This window comes from Tursiops truncatus, chromosome 4 (genome assembly GCF_011762595.2).
Source record: "Tursiops truncatus isolate mTurTru1 chromosome 4, mTurTru1.mat.Y, whole genome shotgun sequence".
Taxonomy (NCBI): domain Eukaryota; kingdom Metazoa; phylum Chordata; class Mammalia; order Artiodactyla; family Delphinidae; genus Tursiops; species Tursiops truncatus.
Window position 1 is genome coordinate 71,211,707 of NC_047037.1, and position 20,027 is coordinate 71,231,733.

The 20,027-nt window shown below is 47.1% G+C and overlaps 1 long non-coding RNA gene across 3 annotated transcripts in view; it reads left to right on the top strand.

The window, feature by feature from the left end:
* Positions 1-20,027, top strand: part of LOC109547797 (uncharacterized) — a 127,316-nt gene that overhangs the window by 100,670 nt on the left and 6,619 nt on the right. For all 3 annotated transcript variants that reach the window (XR_012331474.1, XR_012331473.1, XR_012331475.1), the window contains 2 exons: positions 8,946-9,260; positions 11,642-18,832. This is a non-coding gene — a long non-coding RNA (uncharacterized lncRNA). The remainder of the gene's footprint in view (positions 1-8,945; positions 9,261-11,641; positions 18,833-20,027) is intronic.

Consider the following 20,027-nt stretch of genomic DNA (forward strand, 5'->3'; position numbering starts at 1 on the left):
CTCAGGTGACAAGTAGCAGAGCCATGTCTCTCCAGGTCTTCTTGGCAAAGGCTGTCAGACCTCCACGGTTGCACTGCCAACCACAACATGCTCCAACAGACATTCTTCTTGATCCAGCCCTTTGGCTCAAGGCATTTTGCAGCTGCTAAATCTTTGTGAGAAATTTAACACTGACTTGTTAAAAACATTTTTTTGAAACTAGGAATAGAAAAATACTTCCTCAACACAATCAAATGCAACTCATGCTACTCATGACTGTAGCAAACATAATATTTAACTGTAAAGCATTAGACATAATCTCATTAAAATCAACAATGAAGATACAGAGATAAGAAGTAGAATTCTTGGAAAGGAGAGAAAATTATCATCAGAAACTCCCAGAGAATCAGCTGGAAACACTTACCAGTATTAATGAGATTTCAGCAAAGGGGTGGATCTGGAGCTACACACCTCAGAGCAGTAGCTTTCTTACAGTTCAGCAGTAACCAGCAACAAGGTACAACATATCTCCTTCATCCCCCAGTCCCCTTGTGTCACCCTGGAGCCAGTGGCCTGTGCTCATTCTGTGGCCAAGGATTTGTGCCTTTTTTCTAGCCCACGTGCAGGGCAGGGTGCCTGAATGTTTGGAGGGGGGGCGGGGAGGGCTGCGAGTCAGACAGCTGCAAAAGGAGCCTTCAGGCTGGAAGTTTTCTGCATGGGTCTAGGACTGTCTAACACCCTGGGGAATGAAAGGCAGGACCTCTCCTGCCACTTTGGCTTTTCCTCTGCAGAGAAAAATAAAGGACAGGAGATAGGATGCTGGCAGGGGCTGGACAGTGTCTCACCATGAAAGCGGCCAGAATGGAGAGCACCCCTGCTTTTTGAATCCTGACGATCCAGGTTGGGTCATGGCTTGGGCACTATTCATTTGAAGCAGCTATGCACCTCTCCAATCCCCACTTTCTTTACCTGTGGAGCAAAAAGGGGATTGCCTACCTCCTAAGGATTGTGGGGGAGAATGCAATATGATAATGAACAGGAAAGTACTTTACCAACTAAAGTACAATGGAAACAGAAAGTAAGACTGCTAGTATTGATGAGGGCTCCGAGCTGGCCTGCTGACAGAGCCGCGTGCTGTGCCAGCTCCCTGGCTGGTCCCAAGGTCCCCAAGGTACATCTGACCCAGCTATAACACTACACCGAGGTCCCATACAGGCCTCCTGCTTGGTAAACTGACGACACTGGCTGCTTCAAATGCCCTAAGAACAGGCACAGGAATGCAATCATCTTGTACGTTTACCTGGGCCCAGTTTCCTAATCCATAGATGGGCTTTGATTTCTCTGATAAGTTTGTTTGTATTGCAACTTCTACTTTGAGGACCCCGGGTCAAAGGGTATCACCTTCCTTTCTAACAGGGAGATGGTAGTACATCTCCTGGAGCCTCGGGACAATGCCTCATGCCCCCATCCACGTTTGGGTCTGGCCCACAAGAGAGCCAGTCACCCGAAGTAGGGTCCCAGGGACAAAGACAAGCTCCCAAAGAGCCTGTGAGGCCAGGAGAGCAAGGGTGGAGGAAGAGAAGCCTCCGTGGTCCTCAGAGCACAAGGGGAACAGGCAGGGGTTAGGGGGACACAGGACAGGTCGGGGAGTGAGAACTTGGAAGGAGCGAGGGAGAGGCTCTGGGAACAGGGGCCCCAAAATGATCTCTTAGCATTTCAGATGTTTGAGAGTGATTCCCCTGCCCAGGGTCCCTGCCTTTGGGACCTCCAGGAGGTTCCATGCTGAAAGCAGCCAGGATTTCCTAGGTGAAGCACGTTGCCCCGCTTGTGTTGGGAAATGGGGAAATTCTGCAACAGCTGACTTCAATTACTAAGTCCTCTCTGCTTAAGAGATGCCATTCCCCCAGCAGACTGGAAAATGTTTAAATCTACCGGGACACATGCATGCCCGAGGGGGAGGGGTTTGCTTAGGAAGTGGACTGGCTGCTTCCCCCATTCCTGAGATGACAGCAGAGGCCCGCACCCAGAGCCAGGGCCCGCAGGCCCGGCCGGCTGCTGCAGGCTGCAGCCCCAGTGGCCCTGCAGGCTCCTGACTGATGGATGCCCAGCTGTGCAGGAGGCCACTCCTCTCCCTCAGCTCAGTCAGCCCTGGCTGCCTGGGGCTGCAGGTCTATGTCATAGTCCCGGGGGGAGCCGTGGGGAGAGCCTACCCTGAGCTCCTAGGCCTTGCCTGTGGCCACCAGCCCGTGGAGTGAAGGGCTGGCAGCTGTAAACCGCAGCCAAAGGCCAGCTGTCCCTGTATGTCTGCCCAGGCCGCTTCTGAAGCGTATCCTCTGAACATGACATGACACTCAGCTGGCTGCTGAGAACTAAGAAACCACTTCAGTACGAGGACTCCTGGGTGCAAAGTGCACACATCTCCCCAGGGAGCCCCGCTGGTCCTGCTTACCCCCAAGTCTGGCTTCTCTCTCCAGCCTCATCTCCCTCAAAACCGAGTTTCTCTCCCTCTCCCTCTGAAGGTCTCTTTTTCTGTGTCTGTAGCTGCCTCTCTACAGTTCTGTCTCTCTCCGCCCCTCTGCATATGTCTAGGTGTCTCTGTGTGTGTCTGTTTCTCCCTGTCTCTCTGTGCCTCTCTGTCTCTGTCCCTGTCTCTCTCTCTCTGCCTCTCCTATCTCTTTGTCCCTCTGTCTCTCTCTGTGCCTCCCTTTCAGTCTTTGTCTCTTTCATCCTCAGTCTCTCTTGGCCTCTCTCTGATCAGCTCTTGCTGTCTCTGTCTCTCTCTCATCTTTGAATAAAGCTGCCCAGACTGTACCTCCAGCAGGACCGAGGGCCTCCCAGAGGCTCCACAGAACAGAGCAAGGTGGACACTGGGCCAGGCCCATGTGTCAGGTGGGCACAACGGTTTTGCTGGAACTTGCCCTCTGGCCACGTGAAGACTGTCTCTGGCACCAGGGCATTCTGGGCATGCACAGCAGGCTCTGAGGCATTCACTTATAGCTGATGTACTTTGCTTATTCAGCAGAAACTAACACACCATTTGTAAAGCAATTATACTCCAATAAAGGTGTTAAAAAAAGAAATGCTAACAACAACAAGAAAAATAAGCAACAGTGTTGGGCGGCTCCACTCATCCTGGGAGACACAGAGGAAAGGGGATTACATGCTGTGTCCGCGAATCCGTGAAGCTCTGTGTCTCCCTCCCAGGGAGCCAGTGTTCTCATTCTCTGTATTCTTTGGTCCTTCCAAGTGGCAGGAAAGACCTTTAGAAACCAGTGTCTGAACAAAATGCCAGCTGGAAAACCACAGGTTTCTGCTTTTTCTAAGTGAGCTGGAGGGAGTGGGGCTGGGGCTGAGGGATAGGTAAAGAATTACTGAAGATATAATAGGTACAGCAATGCAGAGCCCCATAACTTGAAAGGCTTGAAAGGGCAGCTGAGTCCAGGGCTTCTGACTGTACACACCTGTGGCCAGTTCATCCCCTACTCCCCGCCGCGACCACCACCACAAAAAGATTGCCACCCAGCAACCAATATATGAATCAGAGTAATAATAAGGGCCATTTCTCTTGGGTCAGGGGTACTATCAGCCACTCTTTGTATATTATAATATCTTGGTCAATCCTACCAAAAATCCTAGGTAAGTAGTCCTCTCTCCATTATACAGATGGAGAAACTGAGGCTCAGAGAGGTTAAGCAACTTGCCTAAAGTTATACAGCTAGTGAGTAGAAGAGCTGAGATTAGAATCTAGGACCATCAGATTCCAGGCTGCATGCTTGCCCCATTGTCACCCTGCAGAAAAATTTTTAGTCACGTGGAAATGGTTCTTTTCATACCTGAGTGTCCTTTCTGTGAGTGGATCAGAATATATTGATAGGAATATTTGGAGACAATGAAGCACCTGGTCAAGCTCACCTCTCCTCCCTGCCTTCCAGGCAGCATGTGGATTCTCAGCATGTCCGGGAGCAGTGCTGTTCCGATCAGTCTAGGTAGCAAAGGCCCACAGTGATGTCTGTGGAGCTTCAGGAAACACTCCATTTGCTGCATCTTACCAGTGGTCAAAACAAAAACAAAAACCAGATATTAAAAGCTTAAGAAAAAGGTATGGAAGAAAAATTTGCGATTGATAAAATTCTAGTATTTTTTTCTTTTCTTTGAATTGGGATAAAACTGACATCATTCTCATTATTGTGGCAGGATACTTTGTTCACTAGATTTGACCCGAAGGTCTAAGAAGGGAAGGAAGGGCTCCCGGGGGACCTTCTCCCAAATGTAGCTGCTCCTCTGATCAGCAGTGATTAGGAGGAGTGCGTGTGCCTTACACTTCTCAGGTCAGAGAGAACTTCAGAAACAAAAAGTTTAAAAAAAAAAGACATTTGGTCCATCTATCTGTAGACTCTTCCTTCCTTCTTTCAGTGGAGAGAAGAGTCCCATTCATAGCCATTGTTTCTGCGAACAAGAGGGGAGAAAAGGGTGGCTTGAAAGGCAGCCAGGCAGCGCAACACGCCACACCCACTCGGGGATGTTTAAACCTGCTGAGGCTCTTGGAGTTGATCTCTCCCTGCAATGACCTCACGGGGACAAGCTGTGTATGTCTGGTGCCAGGATAAGGCTGTGGCTTCGCCCACAGAAAAAGTTCATGAGGTTTAAAAGAATTCATTAATAATACAATAGTGACCCAGAGAATATACACCCAAAGTGGATTTGGGCCCAGTTGCTAATTTGGCAGTCTTCATTTGACATAAACTTGATTCCATTCCATTCCACAAATATTCCCTTAGTTCCTGTTGTGTGCCAGTGCTGAACTAGACACAGAGCTCTGACCCAGAAGAGCTTATTCACTCTAGGAAGGGAGATCAAATAGGTACTCAAAGAGGGAGGGGCGTTCAACAGTCAACAAATGTTTTTTGAGGGCCTACTAGGTGCCAGGCATTCAGAATGAGGGATTCCTTAAAAAAGCTTTTTGGAAGAAGTCTGATGGCAAATTTGACTCCCTTTTTTGATCAAACAAACCACACTCAATTTAATTTCACGAGCAAGTCCCTATTATTTAGAGACTTTAAAAAATAATGTTAATGCTTTTTCATTTTAATTTTTAATGTGTTTCCTGCTAGGCTTTAAGCTTCATGGTGGCTGGGCTGGAGATGTGCCTTGTGCACGGTTTGTCTCCAATGCTGAGATGGTGTCTGGTCTAGTGAGTAGTCTAGGAAAGCATGAACCTGGGGAAGCTCCTGGCCTGCAGGGGTGGTTGTGAGATGGAGAAGGGATGAGGAACAGGAGGCCTGCTCACAAATTATCCTACAAGACAGAGCGACATAAGTTTTCTTTCTTTTTTTTTTTTTTTTGCGGTACATGGGCCTCTCACTGCCGCGGCCTCTCCCGTTGCGGAGCACAGGCTCCGGACGCGCAGGCTCAGCGGCCATGGCTCACGGGCCCAGCCGCTCCGCGGCATGTGGGATCTTCCTGGACCGGGGCACGAACCCATGTCCCCTGCATCGGCAGGCGGACTCTCAACCACTGCGCCACCAGGGAAGGCCGCGACATAAGTTTTCTAAAAGAAATAGCAAAATCTCTCTCTCTCTCTCTCTCTCTCTCTCTCTTTCTCTCACACCCACACCCACACACACACACACCCACACACACACCCACACACACACACACACACACAGAGTCAATTAAGGGCATAGGATGAATTGTGGGCTTCATACTCCCATGGCTCACTGAACTGGCCATCGTTTTCATAGCTTTGAACAATCAAATTGCAGATACCTTGAGTGGCTCTCTCAACACCCACTTCAACCTCTTTTCTTCTTGCCATCTCTACCATAGAGTCAGAAAAGCTAAAATACTTAACTTCCCAGCCTCCTCGGCAGCTAAGCATGGCCACGTGAGATGGTCATCCCTAGCCGAATGAGATGAGGCCAGTGAGATGTTGGCAGAAGTCCCTGGGAGGACTTCCCTTTGAGAATATAAAGGCAAACATCACAAGGAGAAAGTGTTTGCCTTGGTGTCCTTCACGTAGCCCCACTTCCTGCCTGGAATGAGGACTGGAGGTACAGCAGCCATTCTGCAACCATGAGGACAAAAACAAGTCAGGCAGGGAGGTGGTAGGAACCTGGGTTCTGAGAGGTCCCTGAAGCAGTGCCACTCCTGCCCTGGACTGCTCACCGCTGGGCTCCTCTGACAGGAGGGAGAGATCCCCTCCTTTTTCTTGCCATCTCTACCACAGAGTCTGGAAAGCTAAAATAATTATTCAAGCCACTCTAGTTGGTTTCTTTTACTTGTGCCTGAGCACAAGCCTAATAATATGTATAAAACAACCACTACTGACCACTTTCCACATTGCTGGAGGCTTTGCGTTCATCAATCACCATGCTGAGAGGCACAGAGAGCTAGCAGTTGCGGAGCATTCACTTTGTGCCAGAAACTTCTCCGAGTTATTTAGGTGTATCTCCTCTCCACTCCTCACTTATTATCAGTCCCAAACTACAGATGAAGAAGCAGGTTTGGAGAGGCTATGTAGCTTGCACACGTAAAGGGCAGAGCTGCTAGCTGAGCTCTTCGCCGCTCACCTATGACGTCTCCTCTCTGTCTCTTTAATAAAGTCATTCTCAAGGAGTGGCCCCCAGACCTGCAGCATTGGCATCCCCTGGGAACTTGTTAGACATGCAAATTCCCTGTCCCCACCCCAGACCTACAGAATCAGAATCTAGGATGTGGGACCAGCACTCTGTGTTTCAACAAGCCCTAAAGGGGATTCCAGTGTGTGTTAAAGCTTGCGAAGCCCTCTTTGGAATATGTGAGGAGCCTCCATTGTCCTCTCCTGGACATTCCTTATTGCAGCTCCCGTCGGGCTCCTCCTTGGGTTCGAAATCTTGGAGTCCTTTTTTGATCCTAGATCCTGGTTGATCTCTGCAGCTGCCTTAGTGCAGGAAGAAAAGGGATTCTTTGCTGTTTTGGCCCCAAGTCCAGCTTTGGGCCTCAGATCCACAGCCACCTAGATGCAGTGGTGTTCCAGGAACGCTGTCAGGAATGAGCCTTTCTAACCCAAGTAGCCCCCCCAGCCCACCCCAGGCTGGATCGGCTCGTTTGCTGCTCCATGTTCTCCAGTCTCTTTTTCATACATGCCAAAGCACCTCCAAGAGTCCACCTTGGGAAACCCCACCTGGAGCTCCCACTTCCCTCCCAGCTCGATCTTTGGCCCAGGTGGCCTCTGGAGTTAGGGCCAGGAGCCAAAGAGGTGCTTCTAATTTCCAGGGTTTGTGAGTTTATTCACAGACTCAGAGCTAGAAGGGGACTTGGGGACCATCCAGTTCAATCCCCTGATTTTATCAAAAAACAGAGGCTGAGGGAAGAGAAGTGATAGGTCCATGTTTATCAGAGAGATGGTAGAAAGATGGGGTAAAGCCCAATGGAGTAGACGTGGTAGATGCATGTCCCGAGTCTGCAGTGCGTGATGCTGCCTCTCTGACACCCAAGAGCAACTTCATGTTACCAGCTCAAGACACATGCCTACTGACTGAGGTACAGACAGGCCCCAGATGCTTCAGCTCCTGTTGGACAATGTTCATGTCAAACTCTGGGCTAACCCACACTTACTGATGCTCCTCTTGAGGATGGAGAGAAATCTCAGACCAGCAGAGTAGAAAAGAGAGGAGAGGACAGGGCTACTGACCTGGGGGAAGAGACCAAAAGATTTTCTGCTTGCAATGATTTCCTTTGAATGTATCCCAGGTTTGAGCTGTCCCTGCGGAATATTAAGGGGATATTTATGATACTGATGGGGTTAGGAAGAGAAAACTGGGGACCATCAGTAAAGGGACCTTTAAGGGAGGGTGAGAATGACTGTGTTTTTCTCCAAGGCCACTTGGAAGATAAATTCGGGCCCTTCCACAACAGCTACTGCCATGTTCCCTTAGCACAAGTTTTCATTTCTCAAGGCAACAAAGGCAAGGGACAACATACCTCCAAGGTGAGTTCCAGAAGAGAGCCTCCTTGTGCTCTGGAGGATGGCTCAACAGGGGCCAAGTTAATTTACTTAAATTATACCATACTCAGGTGCTCAGCATAATTTTAAAGTGATAACGAACATACGAACTCTTGTTTCTGGGTAGTTTATCTAGTGACATCTCTTGGCATTCACAGGCAGCCAATTTCTTCCGGAGGAATTTCCACTAATCTCTTCTCCAGGAATAGACCTTGGCTCCCAAGGCAGTGTCAGTGAGCTCAAGGCATAGCTTGACTTGAGCCCTAGCATTGCCAAAGCAAAATGCCCTGGCCGTAGACAAGTGGACAGAGATTTATAGAGCCTTTTTTGAGGTCCCCAAAGCCAGGATGGCTGCAGCGGTCTGTGAGCTTTGGAGTCTTTCCTGCTTCTGGGATGTGGGGAGTAGAGGTTTGAGGGGGAAGGAGGTGACAGTAGGGAGAGCAGCTCAAGTACATATGATCAGCCTTAGCCACTCTCTGACCTACTTCTCCTTCCTCATCTACCATTTCTGTGGCAGCTTTCCCACCTCATCTGCACTTCATCTTTATGCCAAACAGATTTAACTTATTTGGGGTGAAATATTGTTGGTTTCCAGACTCTGATTCTCCCTGGGAATGATCTTCAACCAAATAGAAAATATAATTTGTAAAATACCCCATTCAGATTTGCTTCAAAATAATATGGAAGGGGAAAGCAGTGGGGTTACAGATGAAACAGGATTGCCTCTGAGTTGATCATTGTTAAAGCTGGGTGATGGCATTATTCACAATAGCCAACAGGTGAAAACAACCCTAGTGTCCATCAACAGAGGAATAGACAAACAAAATGTGGTATATACGTACAAATGGACTATTATTTAACTTTGAAAAGGAAGGCAATCCTGACACATGCTACAACGTGGATGAACTTTGAAGACATTATTCACCCACAGAAGTTGAGATATATATATATATTTTTTGTTTTGTTTTGTTTGTTTTTACAGATATGCAAGGATCCAACAATTATAGCACTCTCTGAAGAAAATAGTTTCAAAAAGACTCTGACCAGGCTTCCCTGGTGGCGCAGTGGTTGAGAGTCCGCCTGCCGATGCAGGGGACACAGGTTCGTGCCCCGGTCCGGGAAGATCCCACATGCCGCGGAGCGGCTGGGCCCGTGAGCCATGGCCGCCGAGCCTGCGCGTCCGGAGCCTGTGCTCCGCAACGGGAGAGGCCACAACAGTGAGAGGCCCGCGTACCACAAAAAAAAAAAAAAAGACTCTGACCAAAATCAAATGGGTTAGAGAAGAGAGGAAACAGGGGTGAGCAATAAATCATGTTTCCTTATATATACATATACACACATGTATATATACATGCTTACCTATATATATACACACACACATTTGTATATATGTATACATGTGCATAGATTTATACACATATATATAGTTCAGTATAAATGGATAGTGATAGACTGGAAATGTGTAATGCTGAATAAGAATTCTTAAAATAGAGGTGAAATACTGCAAAGGATATTCTAATGAGATCTAGAAAGAAAAGTACCATGCTACTTCAGCAAAACCTAGGTGTTGGGGGCAGGGCATACAGAGTGAAAGCATCCAAAAGGCTCTTGGGATAAGGAGAAGAAAATGGGGGAAGTAGAAGTATTCTCAATAGCTCAATGGCATAAATCTTAGAAAGTCAAAGCAGAGAGTTGGCTCCCATGCTCCAGCTCATTTTTCACGAAGCTCCCCAAATGCTAAACAGATTTCCTGTACCCTCGGTGACAAGAACCTCCGCTCTGGCCAAAATCCTGCCCCATTTTCCCACCCCAGTAATATGCATGGCCTCACAACCATCTCCTGCAGGGGCAGCCAGCAAGCATCCCAGGCTGTCTCATGCTCTGTAACAGAATGCCTGGAGCCCACCTCTTTCCTAGTCTCCTTTTTCTAGGAGGGGGCCATGACTTGCTCCCAGGAACCCAGGCAGGGGCTGTTTCCCATCACTTCTTGCAATGAGGTATTTCATGGGGCCTGAGAGAGGAAATCAGGTCTCTGCTCCCCCTGGGATTAGTGCCATTCTCTGGTCTGTTCTCCCAGAAGGCCCTTTCTCTAGGTCTGACATAACTTTCTCCTCCAAGACAGGATCAGCGAGAATCCATTTGTGTATAGAAAGACGAGAAGATACTTTTGACGTATTGTAATGTGAAAGAAGCAGGCTGCAAAATAATTTATATAATATACCTCTATTGTAAAAAAAAAAATCCCACAAAACTATATTACACCTTCATTGCATAGATATATAAATGGGGAGGGAACTGGGATTGGAGGTAAGCAAAGGGAAGTTTAGTTTTATCTATATTATTTGAGTGTTTTACCGTAGGAATGTAATCATGAATCACATGTGTGTAATTTAAATATATACTTAACCCATAACAAGAAGAAAGACCTTCATGCTTTGAAGGGCAGATACGTCCATTAATCCATTCATAAATGCCCACTGTAGGTCAGTAGCTGCTGGGGAGAAGAAATGACTCATGCGTAGCTGAGTCCTGGAGGCATTCTCTGTCTGGTAGAGGAGATAAGATGTGTAAACCAGTAAGTGAAATAGGAAGACGCCCAGTGGAGAACCGTATGTGCAAGAGCAGATGAGGAGAGAATTTGGGAGGAGATGAGGGGAGAATTTGGGAGGAGTTGAGCGATAACAGTAAGCAGTTGAGTTTGACTAGCCTGAGGGGGGAGGGGAAGTAAGGGAGAATAGTAAATGATACAGCTAGAAAGGGAAACCAAGGCAAAAGCGTTCATTTATTTATCTAATGCTTCCTGAGTGCCAACGAATTTCACTGCCTAATGGTGGGAGAGGGGAGAGGTTGTCTGGGGCAAACAATAAATACATTTTGCTGTGTACCTGAAAATAACACAACTTTGTTAATCAACTATGCTCCAATATCAAATAAAAATTAAAAGAAAAAAAAAAGACCTTGGGAAGGCCAGCTGGCTGGCGATAGCAGATTCAGGAGTCCTTGTTTCTGGGTGGAGGACAAAGCATGGGAAGGATCCGTCAAGGAGAGCATTTGGTGTGGGACCAGGAAAGGAGAGGGTCATTATGGAATCTCTTGGGATCTCAGCAAAACAGGGAAAGATCTAGGGAAAGATGCCAGGACTTCAGTTACCCAGGAAGGTTACAAAGGAGCCAACAGAGGAATTGGGTTCTGGCATTTCCACCTCAAACTCGGGCTCCTACCCTCCAAGGGTGGTGGCCCATCTGACTCTGTGTGTGCATCTGGCACTGGCCGCACAGAGCTGCAGCTGGGAGCTGACCGGGTGAGGCAGAGACAAGAAGAGAGGGCCTCGCTTACAGCATGGAGGAGGGAGGGGTATAAACTGGACATTCAGGATATAAGAACTGCTAAATAGTGAAAGGAGTAACCACATCCTCTGATTAGGGGTCATGTCCAAGGTGACGGTGCTCTGCATCTCGCCTTCATGGTGTTCTCCACTGGCTCCTCCCCTACGGCTAGCTTGGGAGCCCACTCTCCCCAGGCCTCAGAGAGGAGACAAGGAGCACACACGTCCTCCCGCCTGTATGTGGGTTCAGGACTTTATCTTAGTGGGCTGCTGGTGAGTGGTGAGTGGCAGGCATGTTTTACAACCCCAGATTAAACGCTCCTTCCATATGAGTTTATGTTTATGTCTTTCAGATTTCATCTTTCTATGAATAAAATGCAAGCTCAGTTTGACAGTCAAGGCTACCGTAACCTGGTTCCATAATACTTAGCTGTGGCTGGTGTCTTCAATACGTGCTACCCTTCTCCATCCTGCTCCCTGCCCCAGGGGCTATCCTACAGTAGCCTCTGGCGTCTGTTGGATTCAGCTGTTGGGGAGCTCCAGAGGGATACCTGAGTGGTGTGGGCGGGTGATGACAGTGTATTTATTCTTCTGGGTCTAAGTGTGATGCTGGCTTTATGAGACTGAAGCTTGCAATTTTATTGGTCCACAAAAACCAAAAATATCACCAAATGCAGAAAAATAGCAATATTGTTCTGTTTTCAGCAGCATACTCTTTGCCTCTTCATCTGACAACTTTGTAATCAATTTTTCTAGAGAAAGAATGGAAATATAATCCATTCTTTCCCCTAGTGGGTTTGATTGGAATTGGATTCTTTTTATATTGGTAACGTAGAACAATTTCAATTTCACAACTCATCATTTGTAATGTCATGTCAAATTCTGAGATTGCTGTCCCATTTGGGAAGACCTCTATCATTTTCTTCCATATATAACTAAGACTTAGAGCATTTCAAATTTTCTTGTTCAGGAATTAATCTTAAATACTCTTTGAATTGCTCAGACCTATAAACCAGCTTGCCTTTGGGCCCCATTATAGTGGTGGCATACCATGAGTTTTATGTTATCTTTTATAGAGGGTGCTGTGTGGTTTTGCCCAGATTCCCTCATGGGGTCAGTGCAGCCATCCCTCAGCTGCTGGAATATAGGATCTGCTGGGGCCACATTCTGGTCGGCTTTTCCCAGTCCTGCCATCCTCATTTCCTTACAAGTAGAACTCCTGAGAGCTCTCCACGGTAAAAAAAGTTACATGCGACTTTTCATTTCATAGGCCATTTCTAGGGAACCCCATCTAGGACATATTCATAGATGTCAGGATCTTGTATCAAAGCAGTAAGAAATGTAAATCTTCTGCCAATGAGTTCATATGCTTTACTCCTCCATCAATAAGATTATCGAATAATCCAAGGTCCTTTAATTCTATTTGCATTTTCTTTCTTCGTCTTAATAAGTTGCTAATTTTGATATGATGTGAAATTTTTTTATGCCTAGGCTATAAACACAGGAATCTGAGAACTAATATGTGAAATTCCATTTAAAAAGAAATAGTATGGTGTGTTTATAGTTGCAGGTGCTGCGTTATACTACTGACAATGAGAACTGAATTCTAGACTTAAAATTTTATGTCTGATGATGGGCCACAGACCAGCCCTGGTTCCTCACACAAACCTCTGTTCTCTTCACTACCCACATACATCCATGCTGGGCACCAAAGGACACATTCTTATTACAACTGACCTCTCTGTACCTTCAAGTCATGACATCAGATGAGTTGGCGGTAAGAGTATTCCTGGAAGCCATTCCTTCATGAGGACAGCTAGCGGTGAATTAAATATATACAGAGTGACTGTGAGCAACTTAAATATATCACACCAAACCCAAACTCATCTTCTCCTTAACCAGATCCTAAAAATGCCCATGACGCCTCCAAAGCCACCCAACATAGGATGTGTGTGGCAGAGGGAAACTAGGATCAAAAATATCTTACTTTTACAAAATTTACCCCCCCAAATTTACAAAAACATAGAACATATGAACTTTGCTAGGGTTCCTTCCCAGGCCTGGGAAGGGGCCTGTGCAACTCTGAACCCTACAGCTTGAACTTGACCAGTTTCATTGTAAATCCGCCTCTGCCTGGACCTCTCCCCGCAAGGTTGCCTGGAACTGGCTGCATCTTTGACTGAGGCCTCTGTTCTTCTAAGGCAGCTGTTGTATTGCACGCTCTCTCTCTGTTCTAGTCACAGTCTCTCTGTGCCTAGAGGTGTAATGCCTTGGCTCTTACTGAGCCTGGTTTACTGGGCTATTCTTTATGGCTCTCCTACACCCACACGTTTGCAAATAAACCCTTTTCAAATGATCCCATCTTGGGTGTGCCCTCTGTTTCCTGTTGGGACCCTAACTAGTCATCACTCCCTCCTCCCCAACAAGACTTCTGTTCCCCTCCAGTTGCCCCCTGACTCCCCCTTCCTCACCCACCCCGATCATTCATTCTCCCAGGCCTTGGCTTCTACCATCCCCCTGCCTAAATGTTCTCAGCAAATCTTGCCCTTTCTTCCAGGCCCAGCTCCACCCTACCCTCCTCCCCAGTCAGAGTAGTGTTCAGGAAGCGCTGCAGGGTGAATGGATGTTTGGATATTATCTGAGAAGTGTCTGCTTTGCAGAAGCTCCCAGGAAAGGGGAGGGGTTCCTGAAGATACTGATTTTACAATTAACCCTCGGAGAAGGAGGCTGTTTAGAACACCTTTCCTGGAGACTAGACTCGCTGTTTATTGCACCACTTAGGGAGACCCTGGCAAAGTGAGGAAGGTTTCTTCCATCCCCCAGGTGAGCGTGGCAGGATTCCCTGTATCTGTGAGTATGTGAGTGATTAAAAGAGAAGCTGGCCAACTTCCCTACACAAATCATTTCCAGCCACAGTGCCCGAGGGATTCTGCTGGAATGCAGGGCAGGAACACAAATGGATTCTCGCTGATCCTGTCTTGGAGGAGAAAGTTATGTCAGACCTAGAGAAAGGGCCTTCTGGGAAAACAGACCAGAGAATGGCACTAATCCCAGGGGGAGCAGAGACCTGATTTCCTCTCTCAGGCCCCATGAAATACCTCGTTGCAAGAAGTGATGGGAAACAGCCCCTGCCTGGGTTCCTGGGAGCAAGTCATGGCCCCCTCCTAGAAAAAGGAGACTGGGAAAGAGGTGGGCTCCAGGCATTCTGTTACAGAGCATGAGACAGCCTGGGATGCTTGCTGGCTGCCCCTGCAGGAGATGGTTGTGAGGCCACGCATATTACTGGGGTGGGAAAATGGGGCAGGATTTTGGCCAGAGAGGAGGTTCTTGTCACCGAGGGTACAGGAAATCTGTTTAGCATTTGGGGAGCTTCGTGAAAAATGAGCTGGAGCATGGGAGCCAGCTCTCTGCTTTGACTTTCTAAGACTTATGCCGGAAAAAAATGTAGGGGCTTTCAAGCCAGAAAAGTACCAGATGTTTGGGGAATTGCTTTCTCTGGCTGATTTGAAATTAGGACATGTTTTTATCTCCTTCATAAAATTAGAAAGGTATGCCTGTCTAAATGGAAGTAGTGATTGATGACCTCTTGACTCTCCACATGTGAGTGGGCAGGATGGGGGCGTGGGAGTTGGTGTGGTTAATAGTCCATGGAACATATTATTCAGCATCAGTGGAAAGAGCACTGACCACAGGCAGTGTCTGTGACCTAGGCCAAGTCCCACCACTAAGTGTTGTGACCTTGGGCGAGTCAATTTCCTATTCTGAACCTCAGTGTTCTCGTCTATACAATGAGTTAATTGGATGAAATGATCTTTACTGTCTCTTCTAATTGTAAAAATTCTATGGTTCTCTTAAAACCAGCCACAGGCCATTGAGATTGTAAAACTGTTTTCTAGTCCTCTGATTAGGTGAGTTTATTCTCCTGTGAGCAGCACAGTAATGAAGCCAGGATCACAGTCCTCGGGCTCTCATCTTGACTCTGCCTCTTCCCATCTGTGTGAGCTTGGAGAAGTCAACCTCTCTCTCTGAGCCTCAGTCACTGCCCCAGGGCTCACAAGGTCAGATCTGGTTTCTCATTCCCCAGAGAGAAGATTTATGGTACAAAACCAAAACTGTCCTGGGTCTCGCTGTGTTGGTTCCAGCTGGGGAGACACATATTTCTGAGCCTTCTCAAATAAACATTAGTCTGTCATATATCCTGCCTTAAGATCCACCTCAAAATGTAATCCCCTGGGACTTAAATGGAGCACAAATACACAGAAGATGAAAGTACCTTGGATGTCCCTCATTTAGGCTCCCATTACCTTCCAAAGCTGAGTCTCATCCCCGACACTGCTCTCCTTAGGTGGCTCAAATTGCCAGGACACTCATGGGGCCATTTGCAGGAGGAGAAGACCCATATCCTTCTGGCAGTTTTCCATGACCCTGAATCCTGGAATCAAAAACATTGCCCCATTGGGATTCAGTCCCTCAGAATGCTTCCAGCTCACCCTGACTGCTAATTTATTGGTGACAGCACTTCCTTAAACGCAGGAGCTGGAAAGAAGTGATGCTTTCACAAGGAAACAGGTAGAACAGGTAAGGCCTAAAGGCCTTGTCTCATAGCACTAGTTTTGGATCAGGCAAGCCCAGATTTTATTCTCAGTGGATTACTGTCTAGCTGTGTTATCTTAGGTAAGTTACTTAACCTCCCTGAACCTCAGTGTCCTCCTCTGTGAATACCTACGTTCCAGCATGGCCATGAGGTTTAGAGATACTATACATAGAATAGTCCCTGTGCAGTGGCTCACGTGTATCTGGAGCTCAATACATTTTAGTTCCTTCTCCTTCTCCTTCCTTTCATGAAATATGAGAAAGTGAAAAGTTGACGACTGTTAGCTTAATAGCATCGTGGGCTCATCATATCAGGCCTGTACCCAGCTCTCCAGCCTATCTTTTCCCCAAGCTTTCATCTTCTCTGAACTGGTCACACAGAACTACCCACCCATCTCAACACACATCCTTGTGCCCTCCCGAGTCTTCACTTGCCTAAGTATTTGTCATTCTTCAAGGTCTGGTTCAAATTCCAGGTTATGCAGGAAGCATTCCCTGACTTCTAACTAGAAATCAACACTGCCTCCTCTGAATTACTGCAGTGCTTTTGCTATCCACTCATCATTTTTCCCTTCTACGATAAAGATGTAAAAATATTGCCCCCTCCCCCCTCAACCAGCAGACCATGAATGATAAGTACTGTACATGTATCATCTCAGAAACCCTCACGAGAGTGATCTGCACGAAGCTGAAACCCAGAAAACAGTCTTGATTGAATAAATGAATAGAGATGTCTTTATTTGAGGTAGAAGACGAGATAAGATAACCGGTAGCTCTTTAGAAAAGGAAATAGAGGAGAAAGGGAAAGTAATGCTATTTGCAAACCTATTGTGTGAGATGAATATTGCAATCCCAGTTTACAGCGGTAGAAAATGAAGCTGCTGGAAGCTAAGTAATAATGTTATATAACCATGAACATGCACAATTATGTGCTGAGTACTGTACAGTGCTTCACATGCATCATTTCATTTAATACACCCAACAACACTTATGAAGTAGTATTATTCCCATTTTGCAGATGAGGAAGCTGAGGCCCAAAGAAGTTAAGATAACCCAAGTTTACAAAGCTCCTCTAGTAGAGGGGAGTGCTGTAAGTTTATACACTGTACCTCAAATGTGCATACCTGGTGGGGTCCTTTATTGTCCATAACTGATGATTTTGACCTCTAGAGCCCCAAATCTCACTGAGGAGCGGGAAAACAGTATCAAAATTTGTCAAGTCAAAGATCTCAGGGTGGTTTTTTTGAGGAAGAATGGGAGTAAAAGAGATTTTTTTTTTTGAGATGTTATTTTTTTGTGTTTATTTTTTCCCAGTTTTCTCAGTTTCTTTTGAACAAGTATTTAAATAATTCAAGGCTCAAACTTCTTCCCAGGCTATCTCTCTCTCTCCAGGCTATTGCTCTTCCCCTCTGCCCCTTGAGAAGGCTGGTCCTTGTTCGCTTCTGTAGGTTCTCACCACCCTAAGTCCCTACTATGCCTGCTCACAGGGCCCTATTCACACCTGCAGCCAAAGTCCATGCCGCACAAGCACGTGGCCTGTTCTCTGGCCCGGCTGACGCGATGGACTTCCCCTCCCTCTCTCCTCCCTGCTGCTGGCTCAGCGGCACCCCGGCTCTCACCAATACAGCAGTCCCTTGCGGTGTGGGCGCTCCTCCTCACAGACTCTGCTTTGGGTCACTTCCCCCTGTGGCGGGCCTGCTGGCCTCAGCTCTTGGTGACCTTTTGCATTCCCCACTGGGGGCCCCCGGGAGCTTCTGGCTCAGGCTGGGAAGCACCAAGCTGGGGGGCAGTCCTGCCTCAGGCCTGCGCTGTGAGCTGACCCCTGGTCAGTGTGGGATCCTCTAAGGCAGTCTCCTCCCAGAGTCTCTTAGGCAGGAAGAGGAGCACAGCCTTTTGCTCTGGAATCTTCCTCAACTGAACTGACGGTTTCTAATCCTCACCTTCTGGGCACTTCTTCCTTTCCTTTCTGCCTCCCACTCCTTGCCTCCTTGTTCCTTTCCCTCCAACTGTTTGACAGGCATGGTGCCTATGTCGCATCCTCCTCCTTCTTGCGGTGCCGTCCATCTTATTCTCTTTCTTAGAGCCATAAAGGCAGAATGACTGCAAGAAGAATACATAAGGAAGGTATTTTGAAAAGTGTTACCGTCGTTCCACTTGTAGTACTAGAAATTAAATCCAAAAGTGTCCAACTCTAAAGCTTAGCTCTTAACTACCATGTTATAGACCCCAGTACTACAAAACTAGAGTAAGGGATTGAACCCAGGTCTAATCCAACCTCAAAATCCAAGCTTTTCCATTAAGCCATTTTTCTTTTTCGTTCCACCAACAGAAAGCACCCCCAGACCCTGTCCCCTCCAGACATATCCTGGGGCCTCCTTTCTGTGCCAGAGCAGGTGCAAAGCCCCAGAGCCCTCACTTCAGCGCCAGGGCCTCCTTCCTCCCTCCCGAGCAGAGTCCAGGGCATCTCCAGTGTTGACTCAACGGTGCGTTAGGAGCAGAAATGGCAAAGACCTGTCTTGCGAAGCACCTGTGCATTTGCTTGCTTGCTTCCGATCACTTAAGGCAGGGCTGAGCGGCCCTTTAATAGGTTTGTTTTTGTGTTTGGTTTATTCCTCCGACAGAGTGAGTGGATTTCACTTAGCTGTGTAAAGGAGGAAAGGCAGTGTGTGAGCCACGCGGTGCAGCGGACGTCAGCTCGAGCTGAAGGATACTGAAGTTTCCCACTGGCCTCAGAAAGCCTCTTGAGAAACTTACTCTTCTGGTTTGGTGCAAGATTTGTTTTATTTTGTTTTCCCCTCAGCCAGATATTCGGAATCTGTTTCACTCACCTGGAAAGTTGCATCATCTTGACAAGCACAAGGCAATCAAGAGATTCCCAGCTGCTCCTGTTGCTATTGTGTATTCGCAGGCAGAGAGAGGGGACAATTGGCCTCTCAGAAGTGCGTTTGCTGGTAAGTAGACATGGGGAGCTGAGGCAGTTTCTCAGGTCATTCTGATAAACATGAACGATATTTGCCCCAAATATATTGGGCCATAATTTTCAGCTAGAGGCAAAAGTGAGGTATCTCCTGGATTACGTTAGTTCTTTACTACAGGTATGGAAAAACCCAGTCTAAGGATTTAATTTAGCAACCTCTTATTGAGTTTCTGATGCACAAGAGAAAGGGTCTGGGTAGATCAGCATTTTGATTACAAAGACAGGTAAGACATGGCCTTGAACCTTGTGGTTTCTGGCTGGTGGGGGTGGCTAGGGATGAAGCATACAGTGCCTGCTCCCCTTAGGAGAATCCTCTGTGTCTTAACCCCGCCCTGACCCTATTGCTTCACAGCCTGATTTCTGGAAAGGTTGGTTCACATGCACTGCCTCTAGGTCTCCTCCTGCTTCTGCTCCCTGCCGTCCTCTGACCCTGCTTTAGCTACCACACTGACAAGCACATTTTAGTCTTTATCTTACTAGGGTTGCTGTATTTAGCAAATAAAAGTAGAGGATTTACTTATACTAAAAAAACTTTGTTTCAATCTGAAATACCAATTTAATTGGGCACTCTTTTTTTTATTATTAGTTTTGGCTTTATTTACTGGCATGGTTGATCATATAGGGCACTCTGTATTTTATCTGGCAACACCAACTCTTACATGGCTTGTCTGCCAGCTCTAACCTAGAGACTGTTCCTTCCTTCTTGAAGTGATCTCCTCCTTTAACAGATGCAACATTGACTGACATCATCACTCTCTTCGAGTCTTCTTCCCCTTGGACCACCCCTCAGCCTCTTAATCGCTGAGCATCCCCAGAGTTGCAGCCTCTGTTCTCTCTCCCTCATTCTTCCCAGAACACTTTCAGCAGAGTCATGGCCTCAGCCCCATGGTTCAGCATGGATGAGTCTACTTCTAGCCTAGAGACCACACTTGCTACACTCACCTCAAGTCTCTGTACCTCGTGGTCTCTTGGGCAACTCCAAGATGTATCACAGGTTCCCCAAACTCAGCATGTTGCAAATTTTACTCATGTGTCCTTCTCCATTCCTTCTCCACCCAGTCTCAGTGAATTTACGCAATCATCCAACCCACCTGCAAGTCAGAAGACCTGCAATCACTCTCAATTCTGTCCTCTCCCTCCCTTCACATCCAATTTGTCTCTATGAAGTG